Here is a 21,300-nt window from a genome sequence, read left to right on the forward strand (position 1 = left end):
AGATAATTGATTTCAAGATGATTCCTCGACTCCCTAATACTGTATCAGTAGTTCACTAAAAAGCTTATTAAAATGCACATATATTATAAAAGAAGAATGTTACAAAATAAGCTTAGGCAGCAGAAAGTCACAACCAAAACAAGTCTAAAAATATAAAATCACTTTAGTAAGGCTAAACACCCTGCCATAGGAAGAGAGGGAGATTTAGGTGGCTGAGAGGGAGAGAGAAGGGAAGGAGACAAGAAACTGGCCTTTGTATTTACCTCCTAGGAAAATCTAAAGACATGTGAATTCTGAAATTACACAATAATTATCTCTTCCCAATTATTAAAGACAGCAATGAATACTAATTTTTCCTTTATGATAATATCTAAGGATTGAAGAGGGAAAGTTACACCATCAAACAAAACTATATATGAATGAAGCAATGACAAGTAACCAAGACTGGGCTTAGCATAGATAGAAGTCACAAAAAGGGACTATGTAGGAGTTTTTTTTTTCCTTTCAAAAATATATAAAAGCAGCAAATATCATGAAGGCTTAGTTTGGACTCAATATTCTTGACATAGACAATTACAAATATGGAGATTCACAAATCCAGTGAATTTGTCTTGTTTTTTTTTTTTTTTTAATTCCTGAGCAGACTCTCTAACTGCTAAATCGACTCTTATCAAAAGCAGGGCTTGAAGATTTCACCATATTTATACAATGTTTAGACATAGTAGTCCACATAAATTATTACATTTTTCCTCATAACTGCCTTGACATTTATTTAGCATTGGCTTGAGCCTTCAAATTTATATAATCCTATATGCTAACAACCCATAAAGCCATAAAACCTCTTGTACAAATCTCAAAGCAGGACACATTAAACATAAATATTATTTTTAGAATCATAACACCCTTGCAAATATGCTCAAGTGAGAAACTGGCTGGGAATTTGCTTTCATGTATTTTGAGGATTTCAAGATATATTTTTAGAAACTATAAAAAGCAAGGGAAAAATTGTTGCCAGACACATAAACAGAATAAAAGGACAAACTTGGAGCTTTGAAAAGATGCCATTGATAGTTACATATAAACAAGCTGAAAATTGAGTCCAACCTACAAAAATATTCTAAGTTCAAATGTGTTACAAAACATTTCTCCCTGGCCCCTGACACAAATGTGAGGATTTTCCATATCTGCATATGTTATTACAATGGTTTCACGGACTGTTACATATGTTTACCAAGTCAAATCTTAATGTAGCAAGGGCATGGAACAGGCTCTAAAAGATTATATGTCTGACATCTCAAAAACATATCTCTCATCTTTGAATTTTATTATCTTTAATGGATACAGAAAATATACAACACACTAAAGTAATCAGAGCCAAATATACAGCACTTTTTAATGAAATTGTATTTTAAAGGTAGGCTTGAGAGATAGCTCATGGGTGAACACCTTACTACGTAAGTGGTAAAACCTGAGTTTGAATGTGCAGAACCCATGCAAAGTGAGACATGGTACTCTGAGTCTGTAATTACAGCCCATTTGCTGAGACAGGAGACAAAGCAAGAGAATCTCTGGAAGTTGGTTAACTCCAACCTGGCATGCAAAGAATAACCAAGAGACACCATCTTAAAGGAGGTGGAAATTAAGGACTAGTGCCAAGAGTTTTATCTGACCTTCCCCACATGAGCAGAAGTACTCACATACTCATATGCACAGAAATGCACATAGACACAAATACTGTTTGTTACATAAGACAGATTAGCATATCCAGGCTTCTGGCTTTAGGCTAAGCCATGAATTTGCTTCTACAAAAAAAGATGCATAAGAAAAAACAAATCTAGGCATGGTGACATATGCCTTTAATACCAGCAAGTTCTCAGGAAGCAGAGGCAGACAGATTTTAATGAATTTGAGGTCACCATGTTCTACATAGCCAGTTGCAGGACAGGAGGACAGGCAGGACTTCATACAGAGACTTTGTCTCAAAAGGAGAGAGGAGAGAGAGAGAGAGAGAGAGAGAGAGAGAGAGAGAGACAGAGACAGAGACAGAGACAGAGACAGAGACAGAGACAGAGACAGAGAGAGAGAGAAAACATGCATATATTATGAATATATTTAAATGAATATATTTAAATGTTATTTTTACAAATTAGCATCTTCTAAAGATAAAATGATGCTAAAATATCTGAGAGGAAAAGTGGTTAGCTGGCCTTTTTTTTTCTTTTAATGTGCATGAGTCATGACACAAACATGTACTTAGCCTGGCTTTCCACTTGAGTGACTATAGTAGTCCATTACTATGCCACCCTTGGCAAATATGTATGTTGTAAAACAAAGAAAAGGGGAACATAGGTAATTGCTAATGTGTGAGGGGGAATGCAATCAGATCTGGCTATCGGAGCCTTAACAATAGGATTCTAGAAGTTTTTCTGAGTCTTAAATGTATATGGTTGCATGTACACAAGAAATAAATCTTTATCAACTATACTTTAGCCTAGGAGGTATTATCAAAAAATTTCAAGGAATGGTAGAAATTGAATACCAAAGAAATAAAACTGCCAAACAAAACATGGGCCAATGAATTAACTTGACAGTTTCCAAAATATGAAACACAAATAGATCATAAGTGTTTTTTAAAGAGTTCAACATCCTAGACATCAGAGAACACCAATTAAAACTACTTAGAGATACCACCTTATTATACTTAGAATGGCTGTCATCAGGATATCTGACAAAAAAAAAATGTTGAAGCGGATGTAGAGAGAGGGGGAACCCTTATTCACTGTCTGTGGAGTGCAAATTAATACAGCCACAATGGAAACCAGATTGGTGGTTTCTCAAAAAAAGGAACTACCTCCTGATCAAGCTATTTCATTTAGGCACATATCACAAGAACCTCACATCCTACCATAAAGTTATCTGTACCACTAGTTTACTGTTGTTTTCTCTACTATAGAAAAGAAATAGTCAACCTAATTACCCATCATCAGATCACTCGGTAATGAAAATCTGGTATATACATAAGATACTATTTGACTTTAAAGAAAGCTAAAACCACAAAATTTTCATAATAATGGCAAAATTTAAAATGTATACTGTTAAGCAGGGTTACATTATTTAAGAAGAGAAAAGTCTTCTTAAACAAACAAACAAACAACAGCAGCAAAACCCTTGTTCTCTGTCATATATATATATATATATATATATATATATATATATATATATATATATCCCAATATAAGCATGTGTAGAGGAAGGGATGAGTGAAGGCAGTGTCCAGGAAAGATATTATACTTGAGTCCATGAAAGAAATTATAAAAGTAATTGTTATCTAATTAGAACTCTGCCATAGAGCTTTGTGTTTTGGTGAGGAATAAGTGCATAAAGACATAACTAATCATAAAAGTGCAAAATCCACTGTGAGCTCCGCAGCTACAGAACAGAATGGCTATTGTAACTGTATAAAATTTCACTGAGATACATCGACTCTGGGTCTGTTAAATTCCCTGTGATGTTTTTATTTTCAAATTCTTTATAGTAAAATTTTAGTATATTTGTTTTAAAAAAGAAATGAAGCCAAATCAAAGTCTGTGTTAGAAACCAACGTTTCAGCGTCTTGGAGCTCAAACATCTTTGCCATCCTCTGACATTTTAGTGCCTGTCAGAGCTGTGTAAACACTGAAACCTCACGGAGCCAGAGTACTTCTTCGGATCTTCCATTTCTTTAGCTCCAAATGAAATTATCCAGGGGAAGAAGTGTCAATGGAATGTTTAGGAAGGCTGCATTTTAAACTTTTATCTTCCTTTCAAAGTGCTCGGGGATCTGCTTCTCTTCCAAGTCACTAAGAGCAAGAGTGTCTCTAACTCCCTCAAATCTCTAATCTTTTATCTCACTTCCAGTGTCAAGATGGGGCTAGGCCAACAGTCACAGGCGATTGCCAGAAAAACAAAATTCCTGCTGCTGCAGATTTTGGATGTGTCAGACAAATTCCAGAGCATTTTACTTTGCAGAACAAAAAGGAAACCATCTTTACAGTGACTGGAGCAGAACACTGTACACACGTCAGTGCTGAAGAACCAGGATCTCCGGCCACATAGATGATAACACAGATCATTACTGTGCCAGTCACTACCAAGAGAAGTCCAATATTCAAACTTGCACTAGAGATGGCAAGGGAAATGTTTCAGTCAAGCCATGAATAAATAAGACCAATACCAACAGTGTATAATATTCCTCCAACACCCACACCCATAGCATTTTACAATTGTGTCAGAGCAATGGCTTAAAGCACAAAGCTTCTTTCTGCAATATGATATAGTTTTCAGAGTATATCCTACAGAGCTTAAAAGACTTAAAGCTGTTGGGGAGGGCTATCAGAGGGCAATTAACACATATACATTTAATAGAGTATAAATATTTTAAATATACATTATTATCATTTCCAGCATTTCTGGAATCTCACCATCACCCATGCTCCAGCATTCAGGCAAAATGCCTAGTCATTCCCCAGCCTTATGTAATCTATGTGCACACGCAGCCTGACCACATAATCTATGCGCATGCATGCCTGCATGGCCTGGCTACATAAGCCCCCATAGGCATGCCCGGAGTAACTTTTAAAAGTAGACATACAGACCACACTCCCTCTCTCTAGCCACATTTCTTCCAGGGAGACCTGTGCATACCACCTCTTCCCTTTCCTTACTCTTTACTAATAAAACTCTTGAATTGGGCTTTGCTGTATATCTTGTGGTCTGTTCTCACTCACAGTAAGTAACATATGTATATATTTAGCAGAATATATTATATTAACATGCAGATATGCATGTATACACACATAGTCATGCACACACATGCACGTACTCACACGTGCATGCACACAGTCCCCCGCCCCCTGCAACACACACACACGGATATAATATATTCCTTCTGCCTATCAGCCCAACACAGACTCTTTAGGTTCTCCATGTCTTAGTAAGTTAATATTCCATTCCCACAAGCCCATTATATGAATAAGCATAGGTCTAAATTTTGAGTTCCAGAGACTTCCATGCCTATAGTAAATATCATCTTAAGCAAAAAGTTACTATACATTTTTCTACATGTTTATTAAGTGTTACTTGATTGAATGATTGATTTGCTCCAAGCCTAGCTATATTTGTTGAGTTTCATGGTTCAAATTAATTGACATCGATGTTATATCCAAATATTTGATTCTTCCTGAGATGTTTATCCCTTAAAGTACTTCCTAACTTAGCCACAAGGCATTCATATTATCAATGTCAAACTGAAACAGTGGGGAGAGTGGCACTTTCCATCCATTTTGTTTTGATCAGCAACATGTGTGTATGTCATTTATTTGCAATTAGCTCCTTTCCCTCCTCCATTAGTTCTGAGCAACAGATGGTATCCTGAAAGTGTGACTTTTTGCTATTGGCACGTCCTACATTTCCTTATGATGACCAGATGTCTCTCTTGGGTTTAGTTCTCATGGGTCTGGATAGTATTTTTTTTTTCATGTATATTCGCTAGGTTAAGAGGCCAAAGACATAAAATCAGCAAGACAATTGTCCTTACCACAGAGGTGTGTGTGTGTGGGGGGGAGACACTTTATTAAAAAATACACTCAGGATAGTTACTTAGCTGGGGGAGATACCATGATCACCAAGGTGGTTTTCCCAGGGCGAGCCTAACGTGTTGCACTCAGATATGCTGACCCCTGAGATTTCCCCAAATGCAGAAAATTCAGCTGCATAATATGGGGCAGTGGGTGACTGCATTTCTGCTCTTCTTGAAAAAAAAATTAAATAAATAAAAATTAAAAGTACACTTAGAGACAATATGGAGATGGCTAATATTTTTGTGGCATTATAAATAGCTCAGATATTTCGTCAAATAAAGATGTAAATAGAAAACTAAAAAGGAGAAAACCCACTTTTACATGAAGTATTCTGAAGTTTCAGAACTATTTACCAAATATGAACAAAAAAAAAGGAAAAATTCTTGGGAGCTAATCAGTTTTATGTGGAAGTCTTTCCATGACAAAGTTTTCAAAAGATGTTCTAAAAGACATATTTTGCAGAAAAAAAATTAACCTTCTCTCCATAGCACGCATTTGCATTTCAAAGTTATGGTTCCATGGTGCTAATTAAGAGAGTTTTCATATGGAAATTCAAGGGGACTGCTGAGCCCTACACTGGACACTGCTTCTCCAAGTTATTCATGGTTTTTGTTTGATTAGGGTTTCACTTGATGCAAATAAGATGCCAAATTGTGCTGGATTTGAAGAAGTAGAAGTTCGAAAGACAGTTTGTGAAATGAGAGCAATGGCAAATACTTCACATCCTCCTGTGAAAGGCAGCTTAGACAAAGTCATAATGCTGTAAGGAAAGGAGAGTCACCAAAAGTGCCAGGGGAGGCAACAGGAGGAATCTGTTGAAAACTATGGACCAGTTTTCATTAGAAAGGAGAATGGAGACGGCTTGAAGTTAATGGTATCAGCATAACAACTGCCACCTCAACTGAGTGGGTTTCTGTTGCCACCACACTCCAAATATGAGTTAGGTGAGGCTCACTTGTTAAGAGAACTCAGTCCTCTTGCAGCAGACACAAATACCGTGCTCATAACCTACATACAGTAGCTTATAATTGTCTGTAACTCTAGCTGTCTACAGGAAGAGCTTCTCTCAATGCTTTGGCCACTTTCACTAACATGTACACAGGTACATAGAGATAGCTAAAAATAAAAGTAATATGACTTAGACTGTAGGTAAGAAAGAACATACAGAATCAAAATGAGTAGACACATGCTAAATTACAGTCTTTGGTTAAGTTCAAAGTAGCTGTTGAGTAACTGCTCTTGGTGACTTTAATTAAAACAGAAAAATGTAGGTATATTCTTTTTATATTTGTTTTAATATTGATGACTGCAAACCACTAAGAAATACATTGGAAAAGCTTTAGTTAATCCAGTTTAAATGTTGAAAATAATTAGCAAGTATTCAAGCATCTCTTATTACTAACAGAAAGAAAAATATACTTTTAAAGTATTTCAATTAGTAGTGTAAGACCCCTGGAAAGCTCAGGCCTCCAGGATCTTAGCCCAGGACCGTGGCCACCCCAATCACCATGCAGAGTCAAAAGCTTGATGCAAACTGCACGAGGCTTTATGATAGTTCTTTAAGGAGCTAACCCCATGTTAGCTCGGGTCTTTCATCTACCCACCATGGCGGATGGCTAGAAAAGACAGCTCTAAGAGTCTGCGTTGAGATCTTATAGGGTAGTGTAAGGGGAGTGTCTAGGGTTATGCACAGGGTCAGGATTGGTGTGCCTCCAGGCTTGGAGGGTTTGCCCTGTGTTGACTGGTTAACTGGTTGTTATGGCCCATAGGCCCTCCCAGGGTGGTTGCTATGCTCTGCCCATCATTGCTGTGTGCTTGTCCGTAAAGCACACCCAGAACCATAAAGCATAGCACCACCAGCTAACTTCTGATTGGTTCTTTGCCATGAGGCAGGCATCTGACTTTCTAGTGACTAAGACAAGGTCAGACAAGCATGTGTTCGGCTGTTATGGCTGCTGAAATGGGGAGCTGGTCCCTTCAGTATCATAAGTGTAAAAGAATTAGACTGCCCATCAGTCTTGACTACCTGAATTTGATACACTGAATCCACATTTTTAAGGAGAGAACCACATCCATAAGTTGTCCTGTGATCGCTACTTGTACTCTCTCTCTCTCTCTCTCTCTCTATATATATATATATATATATATATATATGTGTGTGTGTGTGTGTGTGTGTGTGTGTGTGTGTGTGTGTATAATGTAACAAAATAGGTTTAATAGGAGTAAGACATTGTTGTGTGACACTAAGCCTTAAGAGACATGAACAAACTCACTCACCTGATAAAGAAAACCAATGACAGACCAAAGTACAGAAATGCCAAAGTCCAACTTGGTAAACCAATGAGTTTTATTAGGGCCACACAGAAAAAGAAATGCCTCAAAGACAGCTGATCTACATTACTAACACTGACCCAAGCATAGGTAACAGCTCCTGAACACCAGAAACCTGGGAGCATACTGAGCTACTTATGGGCATTTCAACTGATTGGACAGTGTCACATTCAGATGGTTCAGTTGGTCTTCCAGGCAACTCAGCTTGTCTGAGAATTGCTTAAAAGTCCTTAGAACTTATATATGGTTGGGGAGAGAATCTGGTCTGCTTCAGAGACTTGTAAGTTTAATGAGCTTTCATGGTGGATGGAATGATTCACCTCCACTTAGAACACTATAGTTTCACCTCACTGTAAAGGCCCTGTTTCTTAACAAGCTTCCCTCAAATACTAAAGGTGTTAATCTGTTATGTAATAGACATGGGTTAATGGGATAAATTCAGGAAATTACTGTAATTTCAGTATAAAAACCAGAGGAAAATTAGTCAGGTTGGAAACATTTCTACAGTTAAAATTTTAACTTATAAAGGGTCAGTTATTTAACTTAATTAGTTATTTGCTGTAGTAATTCACAATTTAATTTCTTAGAATTTTTAAATTATGCTGAAGTATATATAACACAAAAATTACCACTTTAACCATTAAGTTAACCCCGATTATTATACAAACATAATAGGCATATACTACACCTTCCTTCACTTTTTATTAATTCAAACTATTTACTTATTATTCATCATTTTCAATTTTTTCCTCCTCCATTCTGGGAACCTGTGATTGAGCTTTATTTCCCTATGAAATGTGATGACCTATGTACCTGACATAAGCACATCCAAACCTACAGCATCTCTCTTATTTTTCTGCAGATTTTTTATTTGAATTAGAAACAAGATTGTTTTACATGACAATCCCAGTTCCTTCTCCCTCCCCTCCTCCCTTACCACTCCCTCCAACTAAAACCCAACCTATCACATATCCTTTCTGATCCCCTGAATTTTGAGGCCTCCCATAGGGTGTCATCAGAGTCTATAGTATCCTTTGGGATAGGGCCTAGGCCCACCCCCCGTGTGTCTTGACTCAGGGAGTATCCCTCTGTGTGGAATGGCCTCCCAAAGTCAACACCTATGCTAGGGATAAGCATGGAACTACTACAGGAGGTCCTGTAGATTTCCAAGGTTTCCTCACTGAAACCCATGTTTCTGGGGTCTGGATCAGTCCCATGCTGGTATCCCAGCTATCAGTCTGGGAACCAAGAGCTCCCCATTGTTCAGGTCAACTGTTTCTGTGGGTTTCAACAGCCTAGTCTGGACCCCTTTGCTCTTCACTCATCCTTCTCTGCAACTGGATTCCAGTTCAGTTCAGTGATTAGTTGTGGGTGTCTGCTTCTACTTCCACTAGTTACTGGATGAGGGCTATTGGTTGGCTTATAAGTCAGACATCAATCTAATTATCCCGGGAGGGCATTTAAGGTAGCCTCTCTTCTGTTGCTTAGATTGTTAGTTGGTTTCATCTTTGTAGATCTCCAGACACATCCCTAGTGCCTGATTTCTCTATAAACCTAAAATGTCTCCCTCTATTATGGTATCTCCATTCTTGTTATCTTCTATTCTTCCCCTGACTCAAACTTTCTGCTCCCTCATGTCCTCTGTACCCCTCCTCTTCTCCCCTTCTCATTCTCATGGCTCCCTCCCCACCTTCCCCGTGATCCTAATTTGATCAGGAGATCTTGACCCTTTCCCCTTCTCTGGAGGGCCAACAACATCTCTCATTTTGGTGACTGGCATATTTCACTAAGTAGAATGCCATGAAAGTTTTTTTTTATATTGTAGGATGTATCAGTATTTACTTCCACCTCACAGCTATATACTATTTTATTGTTTGTATGTAACATCAGTTTTTTTTTCCTCCATCTGTTGATAGATATTTGGCTTAGCTTCTGGCTATTGTGTATATGAATGCTCTGAGGATCACCGTACCAATACCTATATGAGTCTCTGCTTTTATTTCTTTAGTATATTTTCCACAGGAGGCATTCTTGTAATATATCCCCTAAACTAAAGAGATAGTTTAGAAGGAAAAAACAAATTAATGTATTGTTAGGTGAATCAGAAGGCATATTTATATGCATTAAGACTTGCTGTCAAGGTTGTGTTGTTGGAATTTGGCTAGACAGAATAACCCTGATAAATTTTAACTTGTGAGCACCAGAACAAAAAGACAGCTTACCAATTCCCTAGCTCATTTCAGAATTACTGTACATAATAATGTGGTTTTAGAGAATGTGATATACCAACAATAAAGGCAGGATAAAGGACCGTGTAGTCAATCCCCAAGGGACCAAGCCATCCACTTACACCATGTTCTTGTAGGAAGATAAATACACAAACAAAGGAAATGATGTCTGCTTCATATAATTTACAATCAGATGTTAACAAATGCTCAATAGCCAGGAACTTTTCAGATAAAACATGAAACCAATATAATGCCATATGGCTAATGTACTTTACTGCACAGATGGCTTGTAGAAACTTAATGAACATAGCTTGCATATTTACCATACACACGTGAGTTAGGAACTTTAAAATGAGACAATAGGAGGGAGGAAGCTAGGCAATCAAATGTATTAAATGGGTGCAGAAAAATATGCTATCACAAAGGAGAAGAAAGCAGATGTGAAGGGGAAGAAGAACAACCTATGAGACAAAAGCATTCCACTCGGAAATCATGACAAATGCTTTACTCTGTCTCACAGGCAAATCATTATGTGCATGAGAAAATAAAGATTAATGTGAAATGAATCAGTATTGATCATTAAATTAATAAATTGTTAGCATACATATGGTAGGAGCTGCTTTAGGGTAAGGCAGATTTAATTTAATAACATTGCCTATATTTCAAACATATGATAGGAAGTCTTTTTGTCGTAAAGAAAATGGTCTTTATTTGATTAATTAATTGCCTTGAAAAGTAACATTTTAAATTGAATTGGCAATCCAGCAGTCACTTTTGAAGATCATAGATAATATACTATGTCTAATAAGTTAAATAAACTTAGAGGCATCCTACTTCAGGCTTCCTATTAAAAATACATTTCTAGGACTATGATTTTCAGTCCATTGAAATCATATGATACATTCAATCTGTTCCAGTGTTGACCAATATTTAAAATCATATTCATTGAGTGTCCAACCACCCATTTTGGCATTAGTATGACTGACAAATGCCTCTAAAGACTGTTTTGTTGCTCTTGCAAAAAACAGAAAAATCAAATTAAATCATTATGTATAACAATGTTCACAAAATCAGGTGCTTAAGCTCTCTTAATTTTGAATAAAATGTTGTTAAATAAGTATAACATTTTCTTGATTTTAAATGTAAAGCTATACCCAGTTGTTGAAATGAATATTTGTAAGAAATTGTAAAATTGAAGTTATTAAAAGAAGTATATTAAATCTTATACTGCCTAACTCCTGCTACCGTTAACCATACAAATATTTTGAGAAATTTTGAATTCATGAAAAAATTTACTGTGCCAGAAATTGTATAGTATTTTATTGTATAATATGGGTATCAGCAAGACTGGCTTAATCATCTACATAGAGTCTAATTTATTCATTTATTTTCCTCCATTTTTAAATTTAAATTAGAAACAAGATTGTTTTACATGTCAATCCCAGTTCCCTCTCCCTCCCCTCTTCCCTTGCTCCCCCCAATACCCTACCTATCCCATAACATTTCTGCTCCCCAAGGAGAGTGAGTTCTTCCATGGGGTATCCTAGGATTCTGTCATATTCTTTGTGATAGGGGCTAGGCCCTCCCCCATGTGCCTAGGCTGAGGAAGTATCTTTTTATGTGAAATGGGCTCCCAAAGTCCATTCCTATACTAGGGATAAGTACTGATTCACTACCAGAGGTTCCATAGATTTCCAAGGCCTCCTCACTGACGCCCACATTCATGAGGTCTGGATCAGTTCCATGCTGGTTTCCCAGTGATCAGTCTGGGGGGTCAATAGTTCCCACTTGTTCAAGTCAGCTGTTTCTGTGGATTTCACCATCCTGATCATGTCTACTTTGTTCATCACTCACTCCCTCTCTGCAACTGGATTCCAGTTCAGTTCAGTGTTCAGCTGTGGATATCTGCTTCTACTTCCAGCAGCTGCTGGATGAAGGCTATAGGATGGCATATAATTTAGTCATCAATATCATTATCAGGGGAGGGCATTTAAGGTAGCCTCTCCACTGTTGCTTAGATTGTTAGTTGGTGTCATCCTTGTAGATCTCTGGACATTTCTGTAGTTCCTGATTTCTCTTTAAATCTATACTAGCTCCATCTCTGATGGTATCTCTTATTTTGCTCTCCTCTGTTCTCACCCCTACACAACCTTCCTGCTCATTTACGTCCTCCTCTTCTGCCCTTCTCATTCTCCTAGCTCCCTCTCCTCTCCCCCATGCTCCCAATTTGCTCAGGAGATCTTGTTCCTTTCCCCTTCTCTGGGGGACCATGTATGTCTCTCTTAGATTCCTCCTTGTTGCCTAATTTCTCTAGTGGAGTGGATTATAGTTTGGTAATCTTTTGCTCTATGTATAAAATCCATATATGAGTGAGTGCATACAATGTTTTTCTTTTTGTGACTGGGTTACCTCACTCAGAATGGTTTCTTCTAGTTCCATCCATTTGCCTGCGAATTTCAAGATTCCATTGTTTATGTTTCACTGAGTACTCCATTGTGTAAATGTACCACATTTTCTCTATCCATTCTTCAGTTGAGGGGCATCTAGGTTGCTTCCAGGTTCTGACTATTACAAATAATGCTGCTATTAACATAGTTGAACAGATGTCTTTGCTGTATGAGTGTGCTTCTTTTGGGTATATGCCTAAGAGTGGGATTGCTGGATCTTGTGGTAGGCTGATTCCCATTTTCCTGAGGAATCACCATACAAATTTCCAAAGTGTCTGTACAAGTTTGTACTCCCACTAGCAGTGGAGGAGTGTTCCCCTTTCTCTGCATCCTCTCCAGCATAAGTTATCATTGATGTTTTTGATTTTAGCCATTCTGATTTGATCACAGCTTTACACTGCTATATATAATGCTGGGTTGTTCATAGGGAATGATGACTAAGCCAAGAAGACATTCTCATTAATGATGGGATACTAATTCTCTGTGTAAGAATCCATGTTGTCTTCAAACATGAATAGTCTATGTTTGCATGTAGTTTACTCCTTTTTTTCTTACTAGACTGCCCTATAATGGACTAAATACTAGAAGCAGGTGGGTTAATTCCATTCTGGTCCTCATCTAGGACAAATATTTAGCTTTCCTCCTTACCGCTTGGTGTTGGCTGTGCCACACACACATGTGCATGAGCGCGTGCGCGCGCACACGCGCACACACACACACACACACACACACACACACACACACACACACACACTCCTTTTAGTATTTTGAAACATTTCTCTTCTATGTTTAAATGAAGAATTTTTATAACCTTATTAATCTGTTTTCTACCTCCATTAGGATGATCATATAAGTCTTGGCACTGTGTCTGTTGAAGTCCCATGATCCATTTACTGGTTTGTTTATGTTGACCCATCCCTGTATCCTTGCATCACTGTATCCCTGAGACTGATGCCACTCCATAGTACTGAGTAGAATTTCATATACTGATGCATTCACTTTTCTGTTATTTATTTAAAAATATGCATTGATGTTCATTTCAGATAATGGGTCTACAAGTACCTTTGATTTTGTAGTATCATGGTAACATAGACATCACGAACAGCTTTTAAGCATTTTAAACCTTTCCACATTTTGAAACTGGGTTTTAAGGCTAGATGGTCTTAGATTTCCTTTATTGTACTCTAGAATCAAGCAGTAGAACAAGCATGTCCTAAAATTCTTTCCTATCATTCTGTTAGACTTTGTGTGTTTTCTTTATCCCATTTTGCTATGTTCTATGTGTTAGAAAAATGCATTAATTTCTTACAGGTTTTTAAGTATCTTCTAGTTTATTCTTATTTCTGATTACATTAAGAGTTTGTAAATTTTCTTACCAATTCCAATTTTGTTTTTATTTTACTTATATTTCCTTTACTGTTGTTTCTTCTACTAATATTTGGTTGATTTGTTCTTTTTTTAATTTACAGAGGTATATTATGAGATTTCTTATCTAAGATCTTTCTGTTTTTATATACTTTTTTCTTTGCTTTTATTGGCAGTACTTCTATATTTTCCAGAAGTTTACATATTGTGTTGTCTTTTAATTCATTTTAGTGAATTTTTAGATTCTATTCATTACTTCAGATGACCAACAAACATTTAGGAGCACACTATTTAATACATATTTGTATGGTTTTCATTCTTTTTATTATATTTTATCCCATTTTGATCTGAGAAAATATACTTCCTTCTTTCAAAGTGAGCACTTGATCTGTGGCCTAATGTATGTTCCATGTACTAATAAGATTGTTTACTATAGAACTGTTGGAAGAAATGTTTTGTAAATTTCTATTAGATCATTCTACACTGTAATATTCTATACTACATGGTTCAATTCAGACATTATTTTGTAGGCATCTAATGATCTATCTTTTAAGGATAATGGGCAAATGATTCACTAAATACCATATCATGGGCTAACTTTCTGTTTTATCTCATAATATTTCTCCCCTAAATTTAGGTTATTTCGCATGGTATATATAAATACTTTCAATTATTGAGGTATGCTTTTGATGTATAATCTTTATCATGAAGTATTGAAACAGTTTCTTAGGCATTTTCATTTAAAGCATGGTCTGACTGATATGCATATAGCAACTTCTCACTTCCGGTTTCCCTTTGAATAGTAAATGCTTTTCCAGCCAGAAACTTCAGTCCAGTTGTGTAAACTTCAATAGCCAGTAGCGAGCACATAGTTTGGTTGTGATTGATTTTTGTTCCATTTGTCAAGTTTATTCTTTAACTAGAGGGTTTAATCCATTCATTCAAAGTCATTGCTGACAGGTATGAAGGTCTTCCTGTTATTTTTCCTGAATCGTTTTCTGCTCTTTTTGTATATCTCTGTAGCTCTTTTATGATGATAAGCCTTCAAGTTTTTAATTTCTTTTTCTGAAGGAAATAAAGTAAGAATCTGCTTTATCTTGGGTTTTATTTGTTTGCTTGGTTTACATGGGGTTTTTGTTTGTCTTCATTATTTTAGGTGTAGTATATTTTTAAATCCATTGATTCCTATATAAATATTCTTAGCCTGTTATTTAAGATAAGTGATATGGAATGAGACTGAGGCAGCAGGTAGGAGATTACATATACATTTCATTAAATGAAAGGTGCAAAATACTATCAGTTTTAATTTGAAAGTTAGTTATTTTGCAAAATATGGTGTTCATGCCAGTGCTTGCTATCTTCACACGAACTACTTAGTAAACCTTCTGAACATAATTTTAGCTATTCTAATAAATGCTATTTGTAGACTGCCAAAATCAGAGACCTTCAGGGCTCTCTATGCATTTAAGAGTATAAAAGGTGGAGAGATGTCTCAGAGACTAAGAGCATGTGCTGTTCTTTCAGAGAAGAGGAATTGGGTTCTCAGCACTAAGGTTGGGAGGTTAATGCTGCTAACTCTAGCTTAGAAGATCCTATTCCTCTGTCCTCTGTGTACACCTGTCCCTATGTGCAAACACACACATTCACGTAAATAAAAATCAAGTTAATCTTGCAAGTTTTTATCGTATAAAGTAAATATTTTGATAATTATTAAAATTTGTATTGAGTTGTTATTTTTTAATTCTGGCAATAGGTAATTAGATACTTTGTGCAAAATTAAGTAGAAGCTAAAAGGTTGCATATTCTTTTGAAAATTATAAATCCTACATTATAATGGAAATTAATATAATTCATCAAATATATTTAAGATCTATTTCAGGTCATGGTATTACACCTTTGTAGGAATCTTTATTTTCAATAGTATTTGTCTGAATTGGGTCCATTAAATTGGTGGCATTTGGAATATCAAAGCTTTCCCTTTTTATAGTGGCTAAAACTTTATAAATATTTTTAGAAGTGAATTTCAGTAATCCACCTGAGCAAATATTTAAGACTACCATAATCCTGGCCAGCTGAAGGGTATAAAATTCTGTCAGTATCATGCACACACAGTTTTGCTGACTGATTTATTCTTTCTCACATTCATGCAATTATGCTAATTTGCATTTGAATTTAGAATCCATCCGATAAGAGAATATGTGATATTCATCCATCATTTATGATTTTCCTTATTGTCTGTTAGTCATCATAATAATTTTTATCAGCATGTTTGTTTTATGCTGAGATAATTTAAGATTTATTTTTTCACAGAATAATGTTAGGTTATAGTTCCTCTTAGCCGTAGTGCAACAGACTTTTAAATTATTTGTTTTAATATACTTTAGATTTCTAATTATTTCAGTTATAACTTAGCAATATACTATTTCGCCATGTTTTCTTTCCTTCCATTTGTTTTGTGTTTCTTTTCTCATTAAGATGATTGCAAATTAGTATCATTGATGTACCTAGGCTTGTGATTGTTCTTGCAATTCTCTACTTAGCAAAAATCCTATTGAATAAAGAACATAAATATCTCAATATATTTCTATTTCTAAGCTTCTGTTTGCCCACCTCCAGTTTAGCAAATATATGTGCTTGAAGACAAAAAGATAGATGTCTTGTATATATGTCAAAATCTAGTAGTCTTTTATTGATATCTTTTTTTAAACAATACCATATAGTTATTAAGACATTTACTTTATACACTCAAAACTATTAAAGTTTATTTGTTTTTTATTTTTACGATGTCGATGAACATGGGTCCAGGTACACATGCAGGATAGAGGGAATAGGATCTTCTGGAGCTGAAGTTACAGGCAGTGTAACCCTCCCAACTTGAGTGCTGAGAATCCAACTCCTCTCTTCTAAAAGAGAAGAAAGTGCTCTTAGCTACTGAGCTAGCTTCCATCCCATATACTCTCAAAAGGGATTGAAAGCACTGAAGATCATTACTTCTGTAATCTATAGATGCTTGGCATTCTCAATATTCTTAAAACAACTAAAAAGAAGATTTACTAATTAGTTCATGTGAAATAGACATTCTACCACATGTTAGTATGAGCAGCATACTAATTTGCATTCTTCAATTTAATTGATTATAAATGGAATCTTCTGTTGGCTACTTCAGTCTCATTCATCATCACATATCATAAATAGCAGAATAAGAATATCCCAAAATCAATATGACTCAGGCAGTAAATTTGTCATTAAAATTAACAAAATATTTATTTCTGCACTCTCCCAATACTGTTTACAATTACTTTCCCAAATATATAAAACAGAAAAAATAGTGAAATTTGTGTCTATCTTGGTACCAGACAACAAATGGGATTTGCAATTTGTCTCTCATGCATGTATTCTCTTTAAGTTCACTCTTTTGTAGTTCATTGAGCTGTGTGTGTCTTCTTGAATCTCCATGAATATATTCCCACCCTCCAGAAAGACTTAGAAAACTAAATAAACAGTACCACCATCCATTTACTCTCCTTTTATGTATAACAAGGAGTGTCCTTAATAAACAAAAGGATACCATTTATTTAGTGTTTACCAAAACTGCCTATTTGTGGCCGTCTTTAGAAACCCTCTGCTTCAGCAAGAATTCTATGTGTATACTAAGAAGTAGTAGACAAAAATATATTCCATTTTCTCTGATATTACTTTGCAACTGTAAAATTCAAAAGTCTGGGTAAAATTGAAATAACCTTGAATAGTCTGGGCAGAATTTACATTTTGTCAAACTTGACCTCTCTCTATGTACACTTTAATTAAAACATAATCCAGCCACCTAGAAGCAGATATTCATATTGTTATCCTTGGAACAAAAAAAATGTCATAAGATCTATGATATATAGCTATAGAAAATAATTTTTGTTCTGTCGCTATATAGTCAGGCTTTACCTTTAAAGACACGTAATCCTAATTTGATGCCATTAAACCAGGTAACTAAATTTTTAGAAAGCTTTCAGGATGTAAAGCTGAGTTTGTGCTGCTCTATAGGCAGGCAGTTACATTTCTGAGATACTCTCATGGTCCTTGGAGAGCTTCTTGTGAAAAATGTTGCCAAGCAGGGAGAAACCTTAAGAAGTCAGTGAAGTGTACTGTCAGGGAACTCTAGATAAACAAGAAAAACAAAGATTTGTAGTGTAACTCTGGAGAGGGAGTTTGTGGGTGAGAATAATGAAACTGGCTCCTGAGGCTCCACTACAAATATATTGCCATCGGTTTTTCTTGAGAGGACTGAGAAAATGGCCTGATGACATTAAAACGGGGGAAGTTTGAAAGCAGAGGATGCAGAGGAGACCAAACTGATTCACAAATACAACTCATTATACTCCTATCAACATTACCAGAAAATACTTACTAAAAACAAATTCTACCCAGAGATGGGGTAGATGATGCCATATTCAAGGGCTTAACAGTATGGAGAAAAGAAAAAAAAAACTTATGTTTGGCCTAAGAACCAAGAATATAAATTAATGTGTCTCTAAAGTCATACAATCATCTAGTATATAACATACAATGCCTGCTGTGACAATACACACTGGAAATAAAAAAGTTCAAGTAACCAAGTGAAGTAAGTATCATTTTTCTTTGGACTCTGCCAATTATAACTCATATTTCTATGATCATAGACGGAAAACACTTTGTGTTTGCTGTTTTTGCTAGTAAGTTGATTTTCAGGGTCATTTTGAAATTTTCTAACAACTCTAAATTTATGTATCCAAACACATAGAAAGACATAGTTTTGAGTTCTTACTCCACAGAACACAGTAGTCAACTTTAATCTGCACACTCTTTTTTGTTCGTTTGTGTTTGTTTTTGTTTTTGGTGACAGTCCTGACTGTGCTAGAACTTGCTTGGTAAACCAGGCTGGCTTTGAACTGACTGACATCCACCTGCCTCTGCCTACTGAATGCTGGTAATAAAGGCATGGGCCACCACCACCCAGCTGTCTTTTTTAAATATTTCCATTGATAAATTTAAAATGTTACAAAGTGACAATAGGAGAACCCAGAGCTCAAATGTTTAGTTTTAAACCCAAAGCACCTTGTCAGAATATCAAGGTATTCAAATATAAACAACAGTATTCCCAGAGGTAATGCAAAGTTAGGCATTATTCTAAGCTAGCAAATATTACAGCTTGTTTTTCATAGATACAGATTAAATTAAGACTATGGCCTTTATTTTGACGAATTTTATTTTTATTTATAATTTATTTTATCTTCCATTTTTATTTTAGTAATTGTGAGGTAGATAGTTATTAAGAGAATGCCCTTGCTCTTAAGAATTAATAACATACAGTTAAAATAAAAGACAGCATTTCAAATTTACTCTGAAATGATTTAGAAAATCTGTAATAATCACATGCACACATAAAAGGAATGTAAATACATGCTAGGGAAATACAAACAACTGGTATATTGAATTGAGAGGTATACCAGATTGCCTTGTAATTATAGTTTAAATGCATGGAAAACATTAATAAACATTAATTTTCATTATAGCATCATTCATAAGAACTGAATTAGCAAAGCAACTAGCATTGTCAGGTGATGGAGAGAGAGAAAGGAGAGAGAGAAAGAGAGAGAGAGAGAGAGAGAGAGAGAGAGAGAGAGAGAGAGAGAGATTATCCATACTTTTAAAATGGAATTCTTGACATTTCTGACAATATAGATAAGAATGGAATATATTCTGCTAGTTACATTAAATCAGATACAAAAGGACAAAAGGACAGATGTTGCATGATGCCAATTATGTTTGGAAGATTAAACCCATAGATCCAGCTATTAGAATGGTGCTTGCATTTAAAGGGTAACCAGGGAATATTAGGCTCCTAAAATCAAGTAGTCCAAAACATGTCATGCAACCTGACACTTTGGTTATTTATGAATTAAAGATATTTGAGAAATGGACAATATAGGACCATTCTAATTTTTGGGAGATGTGACAGAATCCATCCTTTCATTAGGAAAACAATGATTCTACTAATGGTAGAGACCAAGAAAGGCATGAACATCCTAAAAGTTGTTCATCCTTTAAGCCTTCATGCAAAATGTAGTTGCTTTTCTCACAACTTGTCACTTTTTAAAGTCTACATCAATATCTAAATAATTGCTTTTCATTCATCAGTTCTTTAAGTATTTGTTTATCTTGTCTTTGGGTGGCACTGACAAAATTGCACTAAATAAATATTGTACTTTTTCCATGTTAATGTGATTTATGCTACTTTAATCTCTGACAAAACCAAAATGAAACCCTATTAAAGGGGAGTTGGTCAAATCTACCCTTTTTCATCAAGAATGGGTACAGAACTACAATGGTGAAAGATGAATCCTGTAAATCTACATTAGTGACTACAGCCAGTATATTTCAAATAATTCCTACAGTAACAAAATTAATTTGCAATTTATGTATCCTATTTTAAATTTGCATATAAAAGCAATATATAATTGCCAATATTGAGAATATTTTGTCACTTAAGATTGTGAAGAACCAATTTAAAATAAAAAGATTAGCAGAAAAAATAAATTTATAAAATAAATCTATGAAAATAACAAGTCTAAATGATTCAATGTAATAGAGTGGCACTATGACACTTCTATATGTAAAAGATATTAATATTTACTAATATCAATCTATTTTTCAATATGTTTGAATTCTTCATTTTTTTTTTAAATTTCCAAGCTAACTTTAATTCTCCCAAAACATGTCAATAGTAAATGCTTTTAAGACATAGCAATTCAGTTACTGACAATTTCTGAATTTATTGTATTTTCCAAAACATGGGTAAAGATTTAGAAATGTGTGTTGCAATGACAGCTTTACATTCCAAATTTCTGAGCTTTAGGTTCAATGGCATCAAAAGTTCTTTTTACTCTAGGAATGCTGCAACTAAAACAGCATTGCATGGCTAAACAGGCCAATTTACTTTCTACAAGCAGGGTAAGTGCACGCCAGTGTCACAGACTTTCATAGAAAGCATTTTGCTGGCCCACTGAAGACTTCTTACATGCCAGGGGGAAAATATCACACGTAGCCCTCCAGGCTGGGGACACATGCCGCTTATGTGCAAGGGGACCTGGGTTCCATCAAGAACAGCAAAACCAAACTGAACTGTGTAACACAGCGTCAAGGTGGTGCCAGCTCTGTACCCACCAGACTTCACTGACCCATGACTTCTCTGGTCAGCTCTGCTCAAGCCCTCCAGCTTAATCTAACAGGATAAGCAACACTCCTCAGGCCAACATAACTCAGTCACAATCCAGTCAGGCC

At 35.7% G+C, this 21,300-nt stretch overlaps 1 non-coding gene across 1 annotated transcript; it reads left to right on the forward strand.

The window, feature by feature from the left end:
• Positions 1–5,629: 5,629 nt before the first annotated feature.
• Positions 5,630–5,792, forward strand: LOC113833332. The gene has a single exon (XR_003480972.1). It is a non-coding gene; the product is annotated as a U1 spliceosomal RNA (small nuclear RNA).
• The last annotated feature ends 15,508 nt before the right edge of the window (positions 5,793–21,300 follow it).

The sequence above is a fragment of the Cricetulus griseus genome (assembly GCF_003668045.3).
Source record: "Cricetulus griseus strain 17A/GY chromosome 1 unlocalized genomic scaffold, alternate assembly CriGri-PICRH-1.0 chr1_0, whole genome shotgun sequence".
Lineage (NCBI taxonomy): Eukaryota > Metazoa > Chordata > Mammalia > Rodentia > Cricetidae > Cricetulus > Cricetulus griseus.